Genomic DNA, 25,577 nt, shown 5'->3' with positions numbered 1-25,577 from the left:
AGTAATTCGTTGAGGCTCTGTCTTTGATGTGACACAAATAACAAATTTGGTTTGCCATGTGGACAGGATCCTCCACACTTTTATATTGGCCACGGACCTCATGGAGCATATAATGTTGGCTTTTTGGTGTGGGCATGTGCTCTGGTTACACGGAACATCTGGGCTACAGATGTGGTTGGAGGGACCAGCTAAATGGTCCCCTTTGGAATTTTGTTGCACCATCTTCAGGACCCTCTAGGACTTCCCTTGGTCCTTTCAGTTCTCTAAAAAATGAGTGTTTGCCCAGTGTTAAGCCTAGATAAGAGATGATGAGGGCACTTCCTTTTTCACCTTCTCATCCTTGTGTTATTCTCTTTCTAAAATGACTAAGGGATCAGTGGCTCAAGGGCTTTCAAACTTTACCTCTAGGTGTAAGGCTCCCTAAGCTCATGTCCCTAATCATGATGTGTTTCCTGGGATCCAGATCCTCAAGACCAACAGCTCTAGGTGTCGTTACCATTTGGACACTCCACTTAATTTGCACAACTTTGTTGTCTTCCCATCAAAATGGATTCCTCTTGTTTTCTCCATCATCATCAGTGGCACTACCATCCTTGTGAGTTCCCAAGTTCTAACCCCTGAAGCTCTTGGTAAGTAGAATAGTTCCTCCAAACCCCAAAGATGTTTGTGCCCTAATATCAGAAGCTTTGAATATGTTGTTACATGACAAAGAATTAAGGTTGCAGGAATTATTAAGGAATTAAAGTTGCTAATCAGCTGACCTCTGGATGGAGAGAGTCTCCTAGATTACCTGGTGGGCCCAATGTAATCACAAGAGTCCTTAAAAGTGGAAGAAGGAGGTAAAGGGAGAGTAACAGGCAGATGTGATTAAGAACAAGAGATTCAGAGATGCAATGCTGCTGGCTTTGAAGGTGGAGGAACAGGGTCATGAGGCAAGGAGCGTGGGTGGATTCTAGAAGCTGCAAAAGGCAAGGAAAAGTATTCTAGTCTAGAACCTCCAAAAAGGAAGGCAGCTGGTTGACACCTTGATTTTAGATCAGTGAAACCCACGTCAGACTTCGGACTAACAAACTGTAGGATAATACATATATGTTGTTTTATTTATTTATTTTTTACACCTTTATTGGAGTATAGTTGCTTTATAATGTGTGTTAGTTTCTGCTGTATAACAAAGTGAATCAGCTATATGTATACATATAGCTCACATCCCCTCCCTCTTGCATCTCCCTCCCACCCTCCCTATCCCACCCCTCTATGTGGTCACAAAGCACCGAGCTTATCTCCCTGTGCTACGTGGCTGTTTCCCACTAGTTATCTATTTTATATTTGGTAGTGTATATATGTCCATGCCACTCTCTCACTTCGCCCCAGCTTACCCTTCCCCCTCCCGTGTCCTCAAGTCCATTCTCTAGGTCTGTGTCTTTATTCGTGTCCTGCCCCTAGGTGCTTCAGAACTTTTTTTTTTTTTTACATTCCATATATATGTGTTAGCATACTGTATTTGTTTTTCTCTTTCTGGCTTACTTTACTCTGTATGACAGTCTCTAGGTCCATCCACCTCACTACAAATAACTCAATTTCGTTTCTTTGTATGGCTGAGTAATATTCCATTGTATATATGTGCCACATCTTCTTTATTCATTCATCTGTCGATGGACACTTAGGTTGCTTCCATGTTCTGGCTATTGTAAATAGAGCTGCAATGAACATTTTGGTACATGACTCTTTTTGAATTATGGTTTTCTCAGGGTATATGCCCAGTAGTGGAATTGCTGGGTCGTATGGTAGTTCTGTTTTTAGATTTTTAAGGAACCTCCATACAGTTCTCCATAGTGGCTGTATCAATTTACATTCCCATCAACAGCGCAAGAGGGTTCCCTTTTCTCCACACCCTCTCCAGCATTTATCGTTGGTAGATTTTTTGATGATGGCCATTCTGACTGGTGTGAAGTGATACCTCATTGTAGTTTTGATTTGCATTTCTCTAATGATTAGTGATGTTGAGCAATCTTTCATGTGTTTGTTGGCAATCTGTATATCTTCTTTGGAGAAATGTCTATTTAGGTCTTCTGCCCATTTTTGGATTGGGTTGTTTGTTTTTTGATATTGAGCTGCATGAACTGCTTGTAAATTTTGGAGAATAATCCTTTGTCAGTTGCTTCGTTTGAAAATATTTTCTCCCATTCTGAGAGTTGTCTTTTCATCTTGTTTATGGTTTCCTTTGCTGTGCAAAAGTTTTAAGTTTCATTAGGTCCCATTTGTTTTTTGTTTTGCTTTTTTTACACAGCACGTTCTTATTAGTTATCCATTTTATACATATTAGTGTTTATATGTCAATCCCAATCTCCCAATTCATTACACCACCACCCCCGCCACCACTTTCACCCCTTGGTGTCCATACGTTTGTTCTCTACATCTGTGTCTCAGTTTCTGCCCTGCAAACCAGTTCATCTGTAACATTTTTCTAGGTTCCACATATATGCGTTAATATATGATATTTGTTTTTCTCTTTCTGACTTACTTCACTCTGTATGATAGTCTCTAGATCCATCCACGTCTCTACAAATGACCCAATTTCGTTCCTTTTTATGGCTGAGTAATATTCCATTGTATATATGTACCACATCTTCTTTATCCATTCGTCTGTCGATGGGCATTTAGGTTGCTTCCATGACCTGGCAATTGTAAATAGTGCTACAATGAACATTGGGATGCATGTGTCTTTTTTTTAAAAATATTTATCTATTTATTTATTTATTTGGTTGCACCAGGTCTTAGTTGCGGCACGCATGTGGGATCTAGTTCCCCGGCCAGGGATCAAACCCAGGCCCCCTGCATTGGGAGCATGGAGTCCTAACCACTGTGCCACCAGGGAAGTCCCACATGTGTCTTTTTGAATGATGGTTTTCTCTGGGTATATGCCCAGTAGAGGGATTGCTGTGTCATATGGTAATTCTATTTTTAGTTTTTTAAGGATCCTCCATACTGTTCTCCATAGTGGCTGTATCAATTTACATTCCCATCAGCAGCGCAAGAGGGTTCCCTTTTCTCCACACCCTCTCCAGCATTTATCGTTTGTAGATTTTTTGATGATGGCCATTCTGACTGGTGTGAGGTGATACCTCATTGTAGTTTTGATTTGCATTTCTCTAATGATTAATGATGTTGAACATTCTTACATGTGTCTGTTGGCAATCTGTATATCTTCTTTGGAGAAATGTCTATTTAGGTCTTCTGCCCATTTTTGGATTGGGTTTGGATTGTTTGTTTTTTTTCTTATTGAGCTGCATGAGCTGCTTGTAAATTTTGGAGATTAATCCTTTGTCAGTTGCTTCATTTGCAAATACTTTCTCCTATTCTGAGGGTTGTCTTTTGGTCTTGTTTATGGTTTCCTTTGCTGTGAAAAAGCTTTTAAGTTTCATTAGGTCCCATTTGTTTATTTTTGTTTTTATTTCCATTTCTCTAGGAGTTGGATCAAAAAGGATCTTGCTGTGATTTATGTCATAGAGTGTTCTACCTGTGTTTTCCACTAAGAGTTTTATAGTGTCTGGCCTTACATTTAGCTATTTAATCCACTTTGAGTTTATTTTTGCGTATGGTGTCAGGGACTGTTCTAATTTCATTCTTTTACATGTAGCTGTCCAGTTTTCCCAGCACCATTTATTGAAGGGGCTGTCTTTGCTCCATTATATATTCTTGCCTCCTTTGTCAAAGATATGTTGACCATATGTCTGTGGGTTTATCTCTGGGCTTTCTGTCCTGTTCCACTGATCTCTATTTCTGTTTTTGTACCAGTACCATACTGTCGTGATTATTGTAGCTTTGTAGTATAGTCTGAAGTCAGGGAGCCTGATTCCTCCAGCTCCGTTTTTCTTTTTCAATATTGCTTTGGCTATTCGGGATCTTTTGTGGTTCCATACAAATTGTAAAATTTTTTGTTCTAGTTCTGTGAAAAATGCCAGTGGTAGTTTGATAGGGATTGCATTGAATCTGTAGATTGCTTTGGGTAGCATAGTTATTTTCATAATGTTGATTCTTCCAATCCAAGAACATGGTATATCTTTCCATCTGTTTGTATAATCTTTGATTTCTTTCATCAGTGTCTTATAATTTTCTACATACAGATTTTTTGCCTCCTTAGGTAGGTTTATTCCTAGATATTTTATTCTTTTTGTTGCAATGGTAAATGGTAGTGTTTCCTTAATTTGTCTTTCAGATTTTTCATCATTAGTGTATAGGAATGCAAGAGTTTTCTGTGCATTAATTTTGTATCCTGCTACTTTATCAAATTCATTGATTAGCTCTAGTAGTTTTCTGGTAGCATCTTTAGGATTCTCTATGTATAGTATCATGTCATCTGCAAACAATTTGACAGTTTTATTCTTCTTTTCCAATTTGGATTCCTTCTATTTCTTTTTCTTCTCTGATTGCTGTGGCTAAAACTTCCAGAACTATGTTAAATAATAATGGTGAGAGTGGGCAACCTTGTCTTATTCCTGATCTTAGAGGAAATGATTTCAGTTTTTCACCATTGAGAAAGATGTTTGCTGTGAGTTTGTCATATTATTATGTTGAAGTATGTTCCCTCTATGCCCACTTTCTGGAGAGTTTTTTTCATATATGGGTGTTGAATTTTGTCAAAAGCTTTTTCTGCATCTTTTGAGATTATCATATGATTTTTATCCTTCAATTTGTTAATCTGGTGTATCACATTGATTGATTTGCGTATATTGAAGAATCCTTGCATTCCTGGGATAAATCCCACTGGATCATGGTGTATGATACTTTGAATGTACTGCTGGATTCTCTTTGCCAGTATTTTTTCGAGAATTTTTACATCTATGTTCATCAGTGATATTGCCCTGTAGTTTTCTTTTTTTGTGACATCTTTGTCTGGTTTTGGTATCAGGGTGATGGTGGCCTCATAGAATGAGTTTGGGAGTGCTATATTTTGGAAGAGTTTGAGAAGGATAGGTAAACATTCTCTAAATGTTTGAAAGAATTTGCCTGTGAAGCCACCTGGCGCTGGGCTTTTGTTTGTTGGAAAGTTTTTAATGACAGTTTCAATTTCAGTGCTTGTGATTGGTCTATTCATGTTTTCTATCTCTTCCTGGTCCAGTCTTGAAACGTTGTACTTTTCTAATAATTTGTCCAATTCTTCCAGGTTGTCCATTTTATTGGCATAGCGTTGCTTGTAGTAATCTCTCATGATCCTTTTATTTCTGTGGTGTCAGTCATTACTTCTTTTTCATTTCTAATTATGTTGATGTGAGTATTCTCCCTTTTTTTCTTGATGAGTCTGGCTAAGGGTTTATGAATTTAGTTTATCTTTTCAAAGAACAACCTTTTACTTTTATTGATCTTTGCTATTGTTTCCTTCATTTCTTTTTCATTTATTTCTGGTCTGATCTTTATGGTTTCTTTCTTTCTGATAATTTGCAGTTTTTTTGTTCTTCTTTCTCTAATTGCTTTAAGTGTAAGTTTAGGTGGTTTATTTGAGATATTTCTTGTTTCTTGTGGTAGGATTTTATTGCTATAAACTTCTTTCTTAGAACTGCTTGTGCTACATCCCATAGGTTTTGGATTGTCATGTTTTCTTTTTCTTCTTCTTTTCTTTCTTTTCTTATTTTTTTGAATTTTATTTTATTTATTTATTGTTTTATACAGCAGGTTCTTATTAGTTATCTATTTTATACATATTAGTGTATATATGTCAGTCTCAATCATCGTGTTTTCATTGTCATTTGTTTCGAGGTATTTTTTGATCTCCTCTTTGATTTCTTCAGTGATCTCTTGGTTGTTTAATAGCGTATTGTTTAGCCTCCATTTGTTAGTATTTTTTACAGATTTTTTCCTGTAATTGATGTCTAGCCTCATAGTGTTGTGGTTGGAATAGATGCTTGATAGTATATCAATCTTTTTAAATTTACTGAGGGTTGATTTTTGACCCAAGATGTGATCTATCCTGGAGAATGTTCTGTTTGCACTTGAGAAGAAAGTGTATTCTGTTGTTTTTGGATGGAATGTCCTAGAAATATCAATTAAGTTCATCTGCTCTAATGTGTCATTTAAAGCTTGTGTTTCTTTATTTATTTTCTCTTTGGATGACCTGTCCATTGGTGAAAGTGAGGTGTTAAGGTCCCTTATTATTATTGTGTTACTGTTGATTTCCCCTTTTATGGCTGGTAGCATCTGCCTTATGTATTAAGGTGCTCCTATGTTGGGTACATAGATTTTTACATTTGTTATACCTTTTTCTTGTATTGATGCCTTGATCATTATGTAGTGTCCTTCCTTGTCTCTTGTAATAGTCTTTATTTTAAAGTCTATATTGCCTGATATGAGTATTGCTACTCCAGCTTTCCTTTGATTTCCATTTGCATGGAATATCTTTTTCCATCCCTTCACTTTCAGTCTGTATGTGTCCCTAGGTCTGAAGTGGGTCTCTTGTAGACAGCATATATACGGGTCTTGTTTTGAATCCATTCAGCCAATCTGTGTCTTTTGGTTGGGGCATTTAATCCATTTACATTTAAGGTAATTATTGATATGTATATTCCTATTACCATTTTCTTAATTGTTTTTGGTTTGTTTTTGTAGGTCTTTTCCTCCTCTTGTGTTTCCTGCCTAGAAAAGTTCCTTTAGCATTTGTTGTAAACATGGTTTGGTGGTGCTGGATTCTCTTAACTTTTGCTTGTTTGTAAAGCTTTGGATTTCTCTGTCGAACCTGAATGACATCCTTGCTTTGTAGAGTAATCTTGGTTGTAAGTTTTTCCCTTTCATCATATTAAATATATCCTGCCACTCCCTTCTGGCCTGCCGAGTTTCTGCTGAAAGTTCAGCTGGTAACCTTATAGGGATTCCCTTTTTATAAAAAATTAATTTATTTTCTTGTATTTATTTTTTTGGCTGTGTTTAGTCTTCATTGCTACACACGAACTTTGTCTAGTTATGGTGAGCGGGGCCTACTCTTCATTGTGGTGTGAGGGCTTCTCAATGTGGTGGCTTTTATTGTTGAGGAGCATGGATTCTAGGCATGTAGACTTCAGTGGTTGTGGCACATGGGCTAAGTAGTTGTTACTTGTGGACTCTAGAGCACAGGCTCAGTAGTTGTGGCACATGGGCTTAGTTGTTCCAAGGTATGTGGGATCTTACCGGACCAGGGATCGAACCCGTGCCCCCTGCGTTGGCAGGCAGATTCTTAACCACTGTGCCACCAGGGAAGTCTCTGGGGATTCCCTTGTATGTTATTTGTTGCTTTTCCATTGCTGTTTTTAATATTTTCTCTTTGTATTTAATTTTTGTTAGTTTGCTTAGTATGTGTCTCGGCATGTTTCTCCTTGGGTTTATCCTGTATGGGACTCTCTGTGCTTCCTGGTCTTGATTGACAATTTCCTTTCCCACGTTGGGGAAGTTTTTGGCTATAGTCTCTTCAAATATTTTCTCAGACCCTTTCTTTTTTTCTTCTTCTTCTGGGACACCTATAATTAGAATGTTGGTGAGCTTAATGTTGTCTCAGAAGTCTCTGAGACTGTCCTCATTTCTTTTCATTCTTTTTTCTTTATTATGTTCCGTGACAGTTATTTTCATTAGTGTGTCCTGCACCCTATTTATCCGTTCTTCTGCCTCAGTTATTCTGTTATTGATTCCTTGTGGAGTATTTTTAATTTCAGTTATTGTATTGTTCATTACTGTTTGTTTGCTCTTTAGTTCCTCTAGGTCCTTTAAAAACATTTCTTGTATTTTTTCTATTCTGTCTCCAAGATTTTGGATCATCTTTACTGTCATTACTCTGAATTCTTTTTCAGGTAATTTGCCTATTTCCTCTTCATTTTTTTGGTCTTGTGGGTTTTTATCTTGCTCCTTTGCCTGCAAGATATTTCTCTGTCTTATCATTTTGTTTAGTTTACAGTATTTGAAGTCTCCTTTCCCTAGGCTGTAGGGTCGTAGTTCCTCTTGCTTCTGTTCTCTGCCCCCAGTGGTGAGGTTGGTCCAGTGACTTATGTAGGCTTCCTGATGGGAGAGATTGGTGCCTGTGTTCTGGTGGGTGGAGCTGAGTCTTTTCCCTCTGATGAGCAGGGCCGTGTCAGGTGGTGTGTTTTGGGGAGTCTGTTAGCTTAATATGACTTTAGGTAGTCTGTTTGCTGATGGGTGGGTTTGTGTTCCTGTCTTGTTTGTGTTTGGTTGAGGTATCCAGTGCTGGGAGCTGCTGGCAGTTGGGTGGAGCTAGGTCTTTGTTAGTCTTTTCTGGGGCTGGGAATTCTCTCGTGGTCCAGCATCCTGGCTTCTTGCTCCCACTCCAGAGCCTCAGGCCCGACTTCCCGTCAAGGAGCCAAGACTCTGCAAGTAGCTTGTGCTGGCAAAAAAGGAGATTAAAAAAGAAAGACTAACAAAACCCCAGACAAATGATAAAAAGTAAAATCAAACAAACAGAAACAGAAACAAGGAACGACTCACACATACAAAAGAAACAAAAACTTAACCAAATAAATCAAAAAGGAAGAGAACAACCAACTAAGCAAAAGAACCCCAAAAGGAAATCAAAGGATTAAAAAGAAACCTGACAAAAGCACAGAACCAAAAAACAAAGCCAAAGCAGAGTGCCAACTGAAGAATGAAGCAAAGAAACAAAACAAACCAACAAAAATGATTAAAGAAAAAGAAAAAAACAAGAAATGGGAAAGAAGACAGAACACCAGAAAAGCAATGTAGAAATAGAATTATAAAAAAAATAAAATAGAAAGTATATTAAAGGAAAATAAAGACAAGCAAAACCCTAGAGAAATGATAAAAATAAAATGAAACAAAGAAAAACAGAAACAAGGAAACACACACACAAGTAACCAAAACAAAAACAGAACCAAATAAAACAAAAGCAGCTAGAAAATATCCAGACAAATAGAAGAACTCAAAAACGAAATCAAACAATTAGGATTAAAACTAACAAATACACGTATCCTAAAAACAAAATCAAAGCATTGTGCAAACTGAAGAATAAAACAAGGAAACAGAACAAACTGATAAAAATGATTAAAAAAGTAATAATCATAGTAGAATAAAATAAAATAAAAAGGGAAGAAACACAGGACAGCAGAAAAGTAAAGTAGAAATGGAAATATATTAAAAAAGAGAAATATATGAAAGAAATAGAAGAAGAAAAAAAATAAGGGGAAAGGACACAGACAACAGAAAAGCAAAGTAAAAATAGAAATATTTAAAAAATAAAAATAAAAAATAAGTTATAAACATGGGGATCCCAAAAGACTAAATAAAAAAATACTAAAACAATAATAACAAATAAACGAATAAACAAAAAAAGAAAAAAGAAAGAACCCCCTCCCCAAAAATGCCAGAACCAATAACAGAATGAATCAAAACATAATAAAATTAATAGTAACAATTATATTTTCCTGGGGTCTCTGCTGTAAGTGTCCTTGCACACACCACGAGCCACAGCCCACTTCTGCCTCTGGGCTGGTGTCTGGACCTGCTGTGGGCCTTGTGGGGAGCACTCAGACTCTGATCTGGCCCAATTCCTGTGTGTGCTTGCCCCCAAAGTCCACAGCTGCTGGAGCTAGACCGTTTTCATTTGTGGGAACACTCATTGTCTACTCAGATATTCCATAGACACAGGGTCTACCTAGCTGGTTGTGGGGATTTAATCTGCAGCTTGTACAGCTGATGGAGAGATTTTCAATCTTCTTCATTAGTCGCCCCGTCCCTGGGGCTCAGGTTTGGTTTTACCCTCACCTCTGTATGTGGTCCACCCACAGGAGTCTGGTGCTGAGTCTGCCTTGGAGCTCTTGGGTCTGCTCCTGTGAGGATAGGGTGCAGGCGTGGTATGACTGCTTGGATCGTGGGAGTCCCAGTGGTGCCAAATGAGCAGGGAAGCCGGCAGCCATGGGTGCAAGAGATACGGCCCTAGTGAGGGCCTTTTGTCATGCCCGGCATAAGGTGTGTGAGGGTCAGCCCTGGCCAGGCTTTTTCTGGTGCCCAGCAGCAGGCGCATGAGGGCCAGTCCTGAGAGGGCTTTTTTTTTTAAATTGCCCTGCAGCCGTCACATGAGGGCCAGCTCCGAGGGGGCTTGTTTTATTGCTTGGCAGCCAGTGGGCAAGAGCCAGCCTTGAGTGGGTTTCTTTTATTGTTGTTGGCAGGCATCAGCATGTGGGGAGAGAGAGGTTACCACAGTAGCTCCTCCCACTGCGTGTGACTCAGCAGTAGTGCCCTGCTTCCATGGCAGTCTGGCCTTCCTCTGTAGGCATTCCCTGCTGTGGATTTCCTCCCTCCCCTCCCCTCAGTCCATCTCCCCACATCCAACAGCAGTTCTTGCTCCAAGCCTGTTCTCCAATCCCCACACACGAGCTCCCAGTCTCCTTGCACACCTGTGAACACACGTTCCAGTCTGGGGCACGTAGGGCCGTGATACGCACCATCTGCATATTTCTCACTCTGTCCCGTCTGCCACAGATCGGCCGCTTCACCCTCTTCTGACAGCCTCAAATGCTTCCCTTCTGTCCCAATCGAGTTCCCAGTCAGAGAGGGGGTTTCCCCAAATTCGGGAATCTCTCCTCTGCTTCAGCTCCCCTGCCCCAAGGTGCAGGTCCTGTCCTGCTTCCTTTCCTCCTCCTTCTTTCTTTTTTCTGTCATACCTAGTTATGCAAGGATCTTTATAGTCCTTTCCAGTGTTCAAGGTCTTCTGCTAGTTTTCAGTTGGTGTTCTGTGAGAATTGTTGCATCTATAGATATATTCCTGATACATCCTTGGAGAGAGATGAACTCCGTGTCCACCTACTCCTCCGCCATCTTGAATCTCTCCTTCTTTTTAAAGACTGAATAATATTACATTAGTGTGGTCCATTTGTTAAAATTTATGAACCAATATTGATACATTGTTATTAACTGAAATCCATAGTTTACATTAAGGTTCACACTTTGTATTGTAGAGTTCCATGGGTTTTGACAAATGCATAATGTCAAAATGTATACAACATTACAGTATCATACAAAATAGTTTCACTGCCCTAAAAATCCCTTTTGCTTCACCTATTCATCCCTCCCTGCTCCCCCAATCCCTGGCAACCATTGATCTTTTTACCATCTCCATAGTTTTGCCTTTTTTGCAGAATGTTATATACTTGAAATCGTACAGTATGTAGCCTTTCCAGATGGGCTTCTTTCACTTAGAAATATGCATTTGAGTTTCCCTTTCCCTTTTGTTGGCATTTGGCGTCACAAGCAGGCCAGAGGCAGACCTGAATATAGCCTCAGGGCCTTCTCCCACTTGGGATTTCTGCTAGGCATTGTTTTTGGAAGACTTTTGAATAGTTTTTCATGAGGAACCCAGACAGGATGGGAAAATAAGCAGACAATAGTGCCAGCCACTGGATGTGTCTGCCTAAAGTCTAAATAACAGCTGTGGTAGATTGTTAAGTAATTGTTCCTAATGAGTCATGCCTCCTGGGATCTATGCACTTTTATGGTTCCTTCCCACATTGATGCTTGGCCAATTATCTTGCTTTGGCCATTGGAATATTAGCAAATGTGACACAAACAGAAGCTTGCAAAATCCTTGTGATGTGTGGTTGCCATCTCTTGCTCCAGGGAACTTTTCTGCCACCATCTGAAATATACCATGCTTTGAGGATGAGAGATCTTGAGGATGAGTGACCATGTTGAGAAGCCCATCTGACAGGCAGTACCCACTGCCACACATATGAGGAAGGACATCTTAGACTATCTAGCCCCAGCTGAGCTATTTGATAGCTATAGCCACATGAGTGACCCAAGAGAATCCAGCAGAAACAACACCCTGCTAAGTCCAGCCCAAATTCCTGATTCCCAACATTTGTGAGCATAATTAAATGGTTGCTTTTTGTTACAAAGTTTTGAGGTGGTTTGTTACATAGCAATAAATAATTGCTATAATAGCTATCTAAATTTGAGTTACCTGTTATGGGTCATTGATTAAAACTGGTCTGCCTGTAAAATTGCTGCCAGGACCTGTCTGAGTACACAGAGGAGAGTAATTAGACATGGAGGGAACCAAAAATTTACATTCTTTTGAAACTAGGAAATGCTGTTCTTAAAGATGTCTCATTTTTTTGAACTCTGAAAATATCTTCCTGCTAATTTGTTTTGTAACTCTTTAGTCATTTGATTTAAATCTCTATAAATTCTCCCTCCCCACTTCAAAGAAACATCCTTGTCAAATACCCTTCTCCTAGGCAGCTAGTGATAGTTCCAACTTCCCTTAGTATTAATATGGTTTTCCCAGAGGTGGCAGCATCACGTGTACACTCACCTGCATGGTACTGACTTTGTGTCTATGACAACAAGTTTGTTTGTTTTTGCCAACTTTTCTAAAAACAACCTACATCTTTTAGATACTGTCATTTAAAGTTCTAATTATAATTATTTGTAGCTACTGTCTTTCTGCTTCCAAGTGAGGGCAGTACTATAACATAGCAGTTAAAAGAACACACCTTAGAGTCAGACTTCGTGGGTTTTTATTGCAGCTCCCCTACTTACTAGCTGTGTGACTTTGGACTAGCTATTTAACTTCATTGTCCTTCAATTTCCTCACCTATAAAATGAGCTTTATAACATATCTCCTAAGGCTGAGATGATTAAAAATATAATTCACATAAAGAACTTATAATAGTGCCTAGCATATATTCTCAATCAATATTAGCTGTTTGTTATTATGTAATATGGACAGGGTCTCAAAGCCTAAAGGCAGCTTCCTGCTGGACCAGGCTTCTTTTAGAGAGAACTTTTAAAAATTGGGTAGGTATTTATTAAGACCCTACATGGGCAAAAACCTCTGCTAGGGGTTTAAAAACAGAGCTTTTGTAGGGAGTATGGCCACCTAACATTCTGTTTCTATGCCAAGGCCACTGTTCAATTAGTCAGTGGATGTGTCATTATAGATTATTTGCTATGGGCCTGCTGTGGACAATATGGAAAATCACTTCATGCTACCCTTTCCCTCCAGGGGTTTCCAGGAAAAATTAAATAACTGACAAAAGTTTTCTTTTTAATTGTTTGATTTCATTCTTGGGTTCTTTTGTTTGTCTGGTTGTTCTCTTGCCTTTTGTTTTATTTGGTTCTATTTTTGTTTCTTTTATGTGTGTGCATGTTTCCTTGTTTCTGTTTGTTTGATTTTACTTTTTACCATTGGTCTTGGGTTTTGTTAGCTTTTTTTTTTAAAATCCTCTATATTGCCAGGACAAGTGACTTTCAGGGTCTTGGTTCCTTGACAGGAAGTCGGGACTGAGGCTCTGGAGTGTGAGTACTGAAGCCAGGATGCTGGACCACGAGAGAATTCCTGGGCCCAGGGAAGATTAACCAAGACCCAGCTCCATCCAACTGCCAGCAGCTCCCAGCACTGGACACCTCAACCAAACAACAAACAAGACAGGAACACAAACCCACCCATCAGCAAACAGACTACCCAAAGTCATATTAAGCTAACAGACTCCCCAAAACACACCACCTGACATGGCCCTGCTCATCAGAGGGAAAAGACCCAGCTCCACCACCAGAATGCAGGCACCAGTCCCTCCCATCAGAAAGCCTACACAAGACACTGGACCAACCCCACCACCAGTGGCAGAGAACAGAAGCAAGAGGAACTACAACCCTGCAGCCTAGTGAAAGGAGACCTCAAATACTGTAAATTAGACAGAATGAGAAGACAGAGAAATATCTTACAGGCAAAAGAGCAAGATAAAAACCCACAAGACCAAATAAATGAAGAGGAAATAGGCAAACTACCTGAAAAAGAATTCAGAGTAATGATAGTAAAGATGATCCAAAATCTTGGAAATAGAATAAAGACAAAAACATTTAACAAGGACCTAGAAGAACTAAACAGCCAACAAACAGTGATGAACAACACAATAACTGTAATTAAAAATACTCTAGAAGGAATCAATAGCAGAATAACTGAGGCAGAAGAACAGATAAGTGAGTTGGAAGATAGAATGGTGGAAATAACTGCCACAGAACAGAATAAAGAAAAAAGAATGAAAAGAAATGAGCACAGTCTCAGAGACCTCTGGGATATTAAGCACACCAACATTCAAGTTATAGGTGTACCAGAAGAAGAATAAAAAAAGAAAGGGTCTGAGAAAATATTTGAAGAGATTATAGTGAAAATTTCCCCAACTTGGGAAAGGAAACAGTCAAGTCCAGGAAGCAAAGAGAGTCCCATACAGGGTAAAGCCAAGGAGAAACACGCCAAGACACATACTAATCAAACTAACAAAATTTAATACAAAGAAAAAATATTAAAAACAGCAAGAGAAAGGCAAAAATAACATACAAGGGAATCCCCAGGGACTTTCCTGGTGGCACAGTGGTTAAGAATGCACCTGCCAATGCAGAAGGTATGGGTTCCATCCCTGGTCTGGGAAGATGCCACATACCTCGGAGCAACTAAGCCTGTGTGCCACAACTAAATGAGCCAGTGTGCCACAACTACTGAAACCCAGGTGCCTAGAGCCTGTGCTCCACAACAAGAGAAACCACTGCAATGAGAAGTGCATGCACCACAATGAAGAGTAGTCACCGCTCACCATAACTAGAGAAAACCCATGCACAGGAATGAAGACCCAAAGCAGGCAAAAAATAAATAAATAAAATAAAATAAATAAAATTAAAAAAGGGAATCCCCATAAGGTTACCAGCTGATCTTTCAGCAGAAACTTGGCAGGCCAGAAGGGCATGGCAGGATATATTTAAAGTGATGAAAGGGAAAAACCTACAACCAAGATTACTGTACACAGCAAGGATGTCATTCAGGTTTGACAGAGAAATCAAAAGCTTTACAGACAAGCAAAAGTTAAGAGAATCCAGCACCACCAAACCATGTCTACAACAAATGCTAAAGGAACTTCTGTGGGCAGGAAACACAAGAGAAGGAAAAGACCTACAAAAAAACCCCACCCAAAACAATTGAGAAAATGGTAATAGGAACATACACATCGATAATTACCTTAAATGTTAATGGATTAAATGCCCCAACCAAAAGACACACACTGGCTTAATGGATACAAAACAAGACCCGTATATATGCTGTCTACACGAGACCCACTTCAGACCTAGGGACAAATACAGACTGAAAGTGAGGGGATGGAAAAAAGATATTCCATGCAAATGGAAGTGAAAAGAAAGGTGGAGTAGCCATTCTCATAACAGAAAAAATATACTTTAAAATAGAGACTATTACAAGAGACAAGGAAGGACACTACATAATGATCAAGGGATCAATACAAGAAGAAGGTATAACAATTGTAAATATCTATGCACCCAACATAGGAGCACCTTAACACATAAGGCAAAGGCTAACAGCCATAAAAGGGGAAATCGACAGTAACACTATAATAGAAGGGGACTTTAACACCCCACTTTCACCAATGGACAGATCATCCAAACAGAAAATAAAGAAACACAAGCTTTAAATGACACATTAGAGCAGATGGACTTAATTGATATTTCTAGGACATTCCATCCAAAAACAAAAGAGTACACTTTCTTCTCAAGTGCAGATGGAACATTCTCCAAGATAGATCACATCTTGGGTCACAAATCAAGTCTTGGTAAATTTAAGAAAATTGAAATCATATCAAGCATCTTTTCCAACCACAACGCTATGAGGCTAGATATCAATTTCAGGAAAAAAACTGTAAAACTACAAACAAATGGAGGCTAAACAATACGCTACTAAATAACCAAGAAATCACTGAAGAAATCAAAGAGGAAATCAAAAAATACCTGGATGCAAATGACAAGAAAACATGACGACCCAAAACCTCTGGGATGCAGTAAAAGCAGTTCTAAGAGGGAAGTTTATAGTAATACAATCGTACCTCAAGAAACAAGAAAAATCTCGACTAAACAATCTAACCTTACACTTAAAGCATTTAGAGAAAGAAGAACAGAAAACCCCAAATTTCAGAGAAGGAAAGAAATCATAAACATCAGGTCAGAAATAAATACAAAAGAAATGAAGGAAACAAGAGCAAAGATCAATAAAACTAAAAGCTGGTTCTTTGAGACAATAAATAAAATTGATAAACCAGTAGCCAGACTCATCAGGAAAAAAAGGGAGGAGCCTCAAATCAACAGAATTAGAAATGAAAAAGGAGAAGTAACAACTGACACCACAGAAATACAAAGGATCATGAGAGACTACTACAAGCAACTCTATGTCAATAAAATGGACAAACTGGAAGAAATGAAAAAATTCTTAGAAAAGTACAACCTTCCAATATTGAACCAGGAAGAGATAGAAAATATTAACAGACCAATCACAAGCACTGAAATTGAAACTGTGATTAAAAACCTTCCAACAAACAAAAACCCAGGGCCAGATGGCTTCACAGGCGAATTCTCTCAAACATTTAGAGAAGAGCTAACACCTATCCTTCTCAAACTCTTCCAAAATATAGCACTCCCAAACTCATTCTACTAGGCCACCATCACTGTGATACCAAAACCAGAGAAAGATGTCACAAAAAAAGAAAATCACAGGCCAATATCACTGATGAACATAGATGCAAAAATCCTCAACAAAATACTGGCAAAGAGATTCCAACAGCACATTAAAATGATGATACACCATGATCCAGTGGGGTTTACCCCAGGAATGCAAGGATTCCTCAATATACACAAATGAATCAATGTGATACACCATATTAAGAAATTGAAGGATAAAAACCACATGATAATTTCAATAGATGCAGAAAAATCTTTCAAAAAATTTCAACAGCCATTTATGATGAAAACTCTCCAGATAGTAGGTATAGAGGGAATCACCTCAGCATAATAAAGACCATATAAGACAAACCCACAGCCAACATCATTCTCAATGGTGAAAAACTGAAACCATTTCTTCTAAGACCAGGAACAAGACAAGATTGCCCACTCTCACCACTATTATTAAACATAGTTTTGGAAGTTTTAGCCACAGCAATCAGAGAAGAAAAAGAAATAAAAGGAATCCAAAAAGGAAAAGAAGTAAAACTGTTGCTGTTTGCAGATGACATGATACTATATATAGAGAATCCTAAAGATGCTACCAGAAAACTACTAGAAGTAATCAATGAATTTGGTAGAGTAGCAGGATAGAAAATTAATGCACAGAAATCTCTTGCATTCCTATACACTAATGATGAAAAATCTGAAAGAGAAATTAAGGAAACACTCCCATTTAACATTGCAACAAAAAGAATAAAATATCTAAGAATAAACCTACCTAAGGAGACAAAAGACCTGTATGCAGAACTATAAGACACTGATGAAATAATTAAATAATAATAATTATTATTTATATCATTAATTTATATTAATAATAATAATTATTATTTAATAATAATTAAAGATGATACAAACAAATGGAGAGATATACCATGTTCTTGGATTGGAAGAATCAACATTGTGAAAATGACTATACTACCCAAGGCAATCTACAGATTCAATGCAATCCCTATCAAACTACCAAGGGCATTTTTCACAGAACTAGAACAAAAAACTTCACAATTTGTATGGAAAGACAAAAGACTCCGAATAGTCAAAGCAATCTTGAGAAAGAAAAATGGAGCTGGAGGAATCAGACTCCCTTACTTCACACTATAATACAAAGCTACAGTAATCAAGACAGTATGATACTGGAATAAGAACAGAAATATAGTTCAATGGAACAGGATAGAAAGCCCAGAGATAAACCCACACACATATTGTCAACTTTGACAAAGGAGGCAAGAATATACAATGGAGCAAAAAATGCCTCTTCAATAAGTGGTGCTGGGAACACTGGACAGCTACATGTAAAAGAATGAATTAGAAGACTCCCTAACACCATACACAAAACCAAACTCAAAATGGATTAAAGACCTAAATGTAAGGCCAGGCACTAAAAAACTCTTAGAGGAAAACATAGGCAGAACACCCAATGACATAAATCACAGCAAGATTTTTTTTGACCCACCTCTGAGAGAAATGGAAATAAAAACAAAAATAAACAAATGGGAAAAAATGAAACTTAAAATCTTTTGCACAGCAAAGGAAACCATAAACAAGATGAAAAGACAACCCTCAGAATGGGGAAAAATATTTGCAAAGGAAGCAACTGACAAAGGATTAATCTCCAAAATATACAAGCAGCTCATGCACCTCAATATCAAAAAAACAAACAACCAAATACAAAAATGGGCAGAAGACCTAAATAGTCATTTCTCCAAAGAAAGCATACAGATTGTCAACCAACACATGAAAGGGTGCTCAACATCACTAATCATTAGAGAAATGCAAATCAAAACTACAGTGAGTAACACTTCACACCAGTCAGAATGGCCATCATCAAAACATCTAGCAAACAATAAATGCTGGAGAGGGTGTGGAGAAAAGGAAACCCTCTTGCACTGTTGGTGGGAATGTAAATTGGTACAGCCACTATGGAGACCAGTATGGAGGTTCCTTAAAAAACTAAAAATAGAACTACCATATGACCCAGCAATATACTGGGCATATACCCTGAGAAAACCATAATTCAAAAAGAGTCATGTCACAATGTTCATTGCAGCACTATTTACAATAGCCAGGACATGGAAGCAACCTAAGTGTCCATTGACAGATGAATGGATAAAGAAGATGTGGCACATATATACAATGGAATATTACTCAGCCATAACAAGAAACAAAATTCAGTTATTTGTAGTGAGGTGGATGGGCCTAGAGACTGTCATACAGAGTGAAGTAAGTCAGAAAGAAAAAAAAACAAATACTGTATACTAACACACATATATGGAATCTAAAAATAAAAAGGTTCTGATGAACCTAGGGGCAGGAGAGGAATAAAGACACCGATGTAGAGAATGGAGTTGAGGACACAGGGAAGGGGAAGGATAAGCTGGGATGAAGTGAGAGAGTAGCATTGGCATATATACATTACCAAATGTAAAATAGATAGCTAGTGGGAAGCAGTTGCATAGCACAGCGAGATCAACTCGGTGCTTTGTGACCACCTAGAGTGGTGGGGTAGGGAGGGAGGGAAGGAAATGCAAGAGGGAGGGGATATGGTGATATATGTATACATATAGCCGATTCACTTTGTTATAAAGCAGAAACTAACACAAAATTGTAAAGCAATTATACTCCAATAAAGTTGTTAAAAAATAAAAGCAACGTAACCTTACACCTAAAGCAATTAGTGGAAGAAGAACAAAAGCCCCCAAAGTTAGCAGAAGGAGAGAAACCATAAAGATCAGATCAGAAATAAACGAAAAAGAAATGAAGGAAATAAGAGCAAAGATCAATAAAACTAAAAGCTGGTTCTTTGAGAAGGTAAACAAAATTGATATACCATTAGCCAGACTCATCAGGAAAAATAGGGAGAATACTCAAATCAACAGAATTAGAAACGGAAAAGGAGAAGTAACAACTGACACTGCAGAAATACAAAGGATCATGAGAGACTACTACAAGCAATTCTATGCCAATAAAATGGACAACCTGGAAGAAATGGACAAATTCTTAGGAAAGTAAAACCTTCCATGACTGAACGAGGAGAGATAGAAAATATGAACAGACCAATCGCAAGCACTGAAATTGAAACTGTGATTAAAAACCTTCCAACAGGGGCTTCCCTGGTGGCGCAGTGGTTGAGAGTCTGCCTGCCAATGCAGGGGACACGGGTTCGAGCCCTGGTCTGGGAGGATCCCACATGCCACGGAGCAACTGGGCCCGTGAGCCACAACTACTGAGCCTGCGCGTCTGGAGCCTGTGCTCCGCAACAAGAGAGGCCGCGATGGTGAGAGGCCCGCGCACCGCAATGAAGAGTGGTCCCCGCTTGCCACAACTAGAGAAAGCCCTCACACAGAAACGAAGACCCAACACAGCAATCAATCAATCAATCAATCAATAAATAAGAACGTGAATTTCTAAAAAAAAAACCTTCCAACAAACAAAAGCCCAGGACCAGATGGCTTCACAGGCGAATTCTATCAAACATTTAGAGAAGAGCTAACACCTATCCTTCTCAAACTCTTCCAAAATATAGCACTTCCAAACTCATTCTATGAGGCCACCATCACCCTGATACCAAAACCAGAGAAAGATGTCACAAAAAAAGAAAATTACAGGCCAATATCACTGATGGACATAGATGCAAAAATCCTCAACGAAATACTGGCAAACAGAATCCAACAGCATATTAAAAGTATCATATACCATGATCAAGTGGAGTTTATCCCAGGAATGCAAGGATTCTTCAATATACACAAATCAATCAATGTGATACACCAGATTAACAAATTAAAGGATAAAAATCATATGATAATCTCAATAGATGTAGAAAAAGCTCTTGACAAAATTCAGTACCGATATATGGTAAAAAGTCTCCAGAAATTGGACGTAGATGGAATCTACCTCAACACAATAAAAGCCATATATGACAGACCCACAGCCAACATCATTCTGAATGGTGAAAAACTGAAAGCATTTCCTCTAAGATCAGGAACGAGACCAGGGTGCCCACTCTCACCACTATTATTCAACATAGTTTTGGAATTTTTAGCCACAGCAATCAGGGAAGGAAAAGAAATGAAAGGAATCTAAACTGGAAAAAAGGAAGTAAAGCTGTCACTGTTTGCAGATGACATGATACTATATATAGAAAACCCTGGACTTCTCTGGTGGCACAGTGGTTAATAATCTGCCTGCCAATGCATGGGACATGGGTTAGAGTCCTGGTCTGGGAAGATCCCATTTGCTGTGGATCAACTAAGGCCGTGTGCCACAACTACTGAGCCTGTGCTCTAGATCCCATGAGCCACAACTGCTAAGCGTGTGTGGTACAACTACTGAAGCCTGCACACCAAAAGCCCGTGCTCCAAAACAAGAGAAGCCACCACAATGAGAAGCCTGTGAACCGCAATGAAGAATAGCCTCTGCTCGCCACATCAATGAATTTGGTAAAGTAGCAGAATACAAAATTAATGCATGTAAATCTCTTGTATTCCTATACATTAACAATGAAAACTCAGAAAGAGCAATTAAGGAAACACTACCATTTACCACTGCAATACAAAGACTAAAATACCTAGGAAGAAACCTACCTAAGGAGGCAAAAGACCTGTATGCAGAAAACTATAAGACACTGATGAAATAAATCAAAGACAATAGAAACAGATGGAGAGATATACCATGTTATTGGATTGGAAGAATCAACATTGTGAAAATGACTATACTACCCAAAGCAAGCTACAGATTCAATGCAATCCCTATCAAATTACCAATGGTATTTTTCACAGAAGTAGAACAAGAAATTTTACAAATTGTATGGAAACACAAAAGACCCCGAATAGCCAAAGCAATCTTGAGAAAGAAAAACAGAGCTGGAGGAATGAGGCTTCCTGATTTCAGACTCTACTACAAAGCTACAGTAATCAAGATAGTATGGTACTGGCACAAAAACAGAAATATAGATCAATGGAACAGGATAGAAAACTCAGAGATAAACCCACACACATATTGTCACCTTATCTTTGATAAAGGAGGCAAGCATATACAGTGGAGAAATGACAGCCTCTTCAATAAGTGGTGCTGGGAAAACTGGACAGCTATATGTAAAAGAATGAAATTAGAACACTTCCTAACACCATACACAAAAATAAACTCAAAATGGAATCAAGACCTAAATGTAAGGCCAGACATTATAAAACTCTTAGAGGAAAACATAGGCAGAACATTCTATGACATAAACCACAGCAAGATCCTTTTTGACCCACCTCCTATAGTAGTGTAAATAAAAATAAAAATAAACAAATGCGACCTAATGAAACTTAAAAGCTGTTACACAGCAAAGGAAACCATAAACAAGACGGAAAGGCAACCCTCAGAATGGGAGAAAATATTTGCAAACGAGACAACTGACAAAGTATTAATCTCCAAAATATACAAGCAGCTTTTGCAGCCTAATGTCAAAAAAATAAACAACCAAATCCAAAATTGGGCAGAAGGCCCAAATAGACATTTCTCCAAAGAACATATACAGATTGCCACAAACACATGAAAGATGCTCAACATCACTAATCATTAGAGAAATGAAAATCAAAACCACAGTGAGGTATCACCTCACACCAGTCAGAATGGCCATCATCAAAAAATCTACAATTCATTACACCACCACATCTGTGTCTCTATTTCTGCCCTGCAAACCAGTTCATCTGTACCATTTTTCTAGGGTCCACATATATGCATTAATATTTGTTTTTCTCTTTCTGACTTATTTCACTCTGTATGGCAGTCTCTAGATCCATCCACGTCTCTACAAATGACCCATTTTCGTTCCTTTTTATGTCTGAGTAATATTCCATTGCGTATATGTACCACATATTCTTTATCCATTCCTCTGTTGATGGACATTTAGGTTGTTTCCATGTCCTGCCTATTGTAAATAGTGCTGCAATGAACAATGAGGTGTATGTGTCTTTTTGAAGTAAGTCAGAAAGAGAAAAACTAATATTGTATATTAATGCATATATGTGGAACCTTAAAAAATTGGTATAGATGATTTTATTTTCAAAGGAGAAACAGAGATGCAGACATAGAGAATAAATGTATGGACACCAAGGGGGAAAGGGGGGGTGGGATGTTTGGGAGATTGGGATTGAGATATATATACTAATATGTATAAAATGGATAACTAATAAGAACCTGCTGTATAAAAAAATAAATAAAATAAAATTCAAAAAAAATCTACAAGCAATAAATGCTGGAGACAGTGTGGAGAAAAGAGAACCCTCCTGCACTGTTGGTGGGAATGTTAATTGATACAGCCACTATGGAGAACAGTATGGAGGTTCCTTAAAAAAAACTAAAAATAGAACTACCATAAGTCCCAGCAATCCCACTGCTGGGCATATACCCTGAGAAAACCATAATTCAAAAAGAGACATGTACCACAATGTTCATTGCAGCACTATTTACAATAGCCAGGACATGGAAGCAACCTAAGTGTCCATCAACAGATGAATGCATAAAGAAGGTGTGGCACATATATACAATGGAATATTACCCAGCCATAAATAGAAATGAAACTGAGTTATTTGTAGTGAGGTGGATGGACCTAGAGTCTGTCATACAGAGTAAAGTAAGTCAGAAAGAGAAAAACAAATACTGTAAGATAACACATATATATGGAATCTAAAAAAAAATAATGGTTCTGATGAACCTAGGGGTAGGACAGGAATAAAGACGCAGATGTAGAGAATGGACTTGAGGACATGGGGAGTGGGAAGGGTAAGCTGAGATGAAGTGAGAGAGTGGCATTGACATATATACACTACCAAATGTAAAATAGATAGCTAGTGGGAAGTAGCTGCATAGCACAGGGAGATCAGCTTGGTGCTTTGTGACCATCTGGAGGGGTGGGATAGGGAGGGTGGGAGAGAGATGTGAGAGGGAGGGGATATGGGTATATATGTACACATATAGCTGATTCACTTTGTTATACAGCAGAAACTAACACAGCATTGTAAAGCTGTTATACTCCAATAAAGATGTTAAAAAAAAGATGTGGCACATATATACAATAGAATATTACTCAGCCATAAAAAGGAACAAAATTGAGTTATTTGTAGTGAGGTAGATGGACCTAGAATCTGTCACACAGAGTGAAGTACGTCTGAAAGAGAAAAACAAATACCGTATGCTAACACATATATACGGGATATAAAAAGCGGTACTGATGAACCTAGTGACCTGGCACGAATAAAGACGCAGATGTAGAGAACGGACTTGAGGACATGGGGGTGGAGAAGGGCAAGCTGGGACGAAGTAAGAGAGTAGCATTGACATATATACACTACCAAACGTAAAATAGATAGCTAGTGGGTATCAGCTGCATAGCACAAGGAGATCAGCTTGATGCTTTCTTACGACCTAGAGGGGTGGGATAAGGAGGGTGGGAGGGAGACGCAAGAGGGAGGGGATATGGAGATATATGTATACATATAGGTGATTCACTTTGTTATACAGCAGAAACTTATGCAACATTGTAAAGCAATTATACTGCAATAAAGATGTAAAAAAATATAACTGACAAAGATGAAAGTACAGGCTATGATAGAGGACAGTCTATGCTAAGTGCCAAGTAACAGTAAGGGTTTCAGAATTTCAGAGAAGTGAGTGATTTGTGAGGCTAAAAGAGGGAAGGCAGGCTTCCTAGAAGAATTAACGCTTGAGGCTGGCCTTGAAGGATTTATTAGATAGAAAGGAGGAAGGAAGCCATTCCATGCAGGGTGCAATCTAAGCAAAGTCAGAAGCTGATGTGGCTAAGTGAATTCAGGTAACTGTGAAGAGACCATTAAGGGATGTACCAAGGGACCCTCAACTTGCAGTGTTTGAGTTTTCCCCATATATACCCCCCTTTTGTTCTTCTCTTCTTCTGTTACTTGTTACTTCTAGCACAACTGGTTCCCTCCAAAGCCTCTGCCTTGTAAGAAAGCGTTGTGAGATTTTATTTAGCCTGGCAGGTAGAAAGGTTGTTCAGCCCAAGTCCAGGCTCCCTAAGGGCTGTTACAAAGTTTCTATCTGGCCAGAAATGTTCTGTGCATATTCAAGCATGTATCTGTTGTACATTGTATAAAATGAAATGTTCTAGGGAAGAAGAAAGGCATGGCTTTCTGTAGAAAGTTTGTGGCGGAAGTCAAATTCTAAAGTTGATAAAAAATATGCTGGGATCTTTCAGAGATGATTTTGAGCAGCCTAAGGGAAATTAAGTTTTTATACAGTTGTGTGTTCCAAGGAACAGGGAAATTAGGTAGGAGGGAAAACAGGTGGATAGAAGATCTGGCAAGAAAACAAAATCATGGGGTTTCCTCTGTAGACGTTTTGGGGCATCCAGCCTAAGTAAATATATGGAATTGTGTTGTGGTGAAAATTTTTCTTTATCCAACTGAAACAGGGTGGAAGCAGAGAAGACTCAGATGCAGGACAAGTACTTTGGAGGTTCTGAAATCTAAATAAGGGCATACTAAGAAGGCCACTCATGACTTTCTCTCTTGCAATTTCTAAGAATATGAAGCAGCAGAAATTTCACAGTCACAAAGCAGATGGTTCTTCTTTCCTTTATATTACAGAGCTCAACTTTGCTCTGAACTCAGCTCAGATACATACAGTGATTTTTTTTCAGCAATTATTATATCAGACCCCCTGGTCTTTCAGGCATTGTGTATTCAACTCGCTACTGAGGACCATAGACGTTGCCAGGTCCTTCTCTTGTCAGGAGGTCGTAGTACTTTGGCACATCCTCTTCTGGCTCATTAATCCTTCTTTTAGTGTTTCTATGCTCCCCTTCTCCTAATGGGGGCTTAGGAACCCTCTGCTTCTTTCTCCAGGTACTGTAAGAGTGTGCAAGCTCCTGCAAGGCTGCCCTCAGGCCCACCTGCCTTGCCTCCAATTTTAGTCCTAACTACTCCATAGTTTTCACACCATATTTTCTAAGCAGCAGGAGCTTCAGAGGACTACTCTAGGGAAGCAAGGCACAAGTCTTAGTTGTTCTTTTATTCCCC

The sequence above is a fragment of the Balaenoptera musculus genome, chromosome X (assembly GCF_009873245.2).
Source record: "Balaenoptera musculus isolate JJ_BM4_2016_0621 chromosome X, mBalMus1.pri.v3, whole genome shotgun sequence".
NCBI lineage: Eukaryota > Metazoa > Chordata > Mammalia > Artiodactyla > Balaenopteridae > Balaenoptera > Balaenoptera musculus.
The sequence above is the reverse complement of the archived record's forward strand: the minus strand, read 5'-3'. Positions refer to the sequence as shown.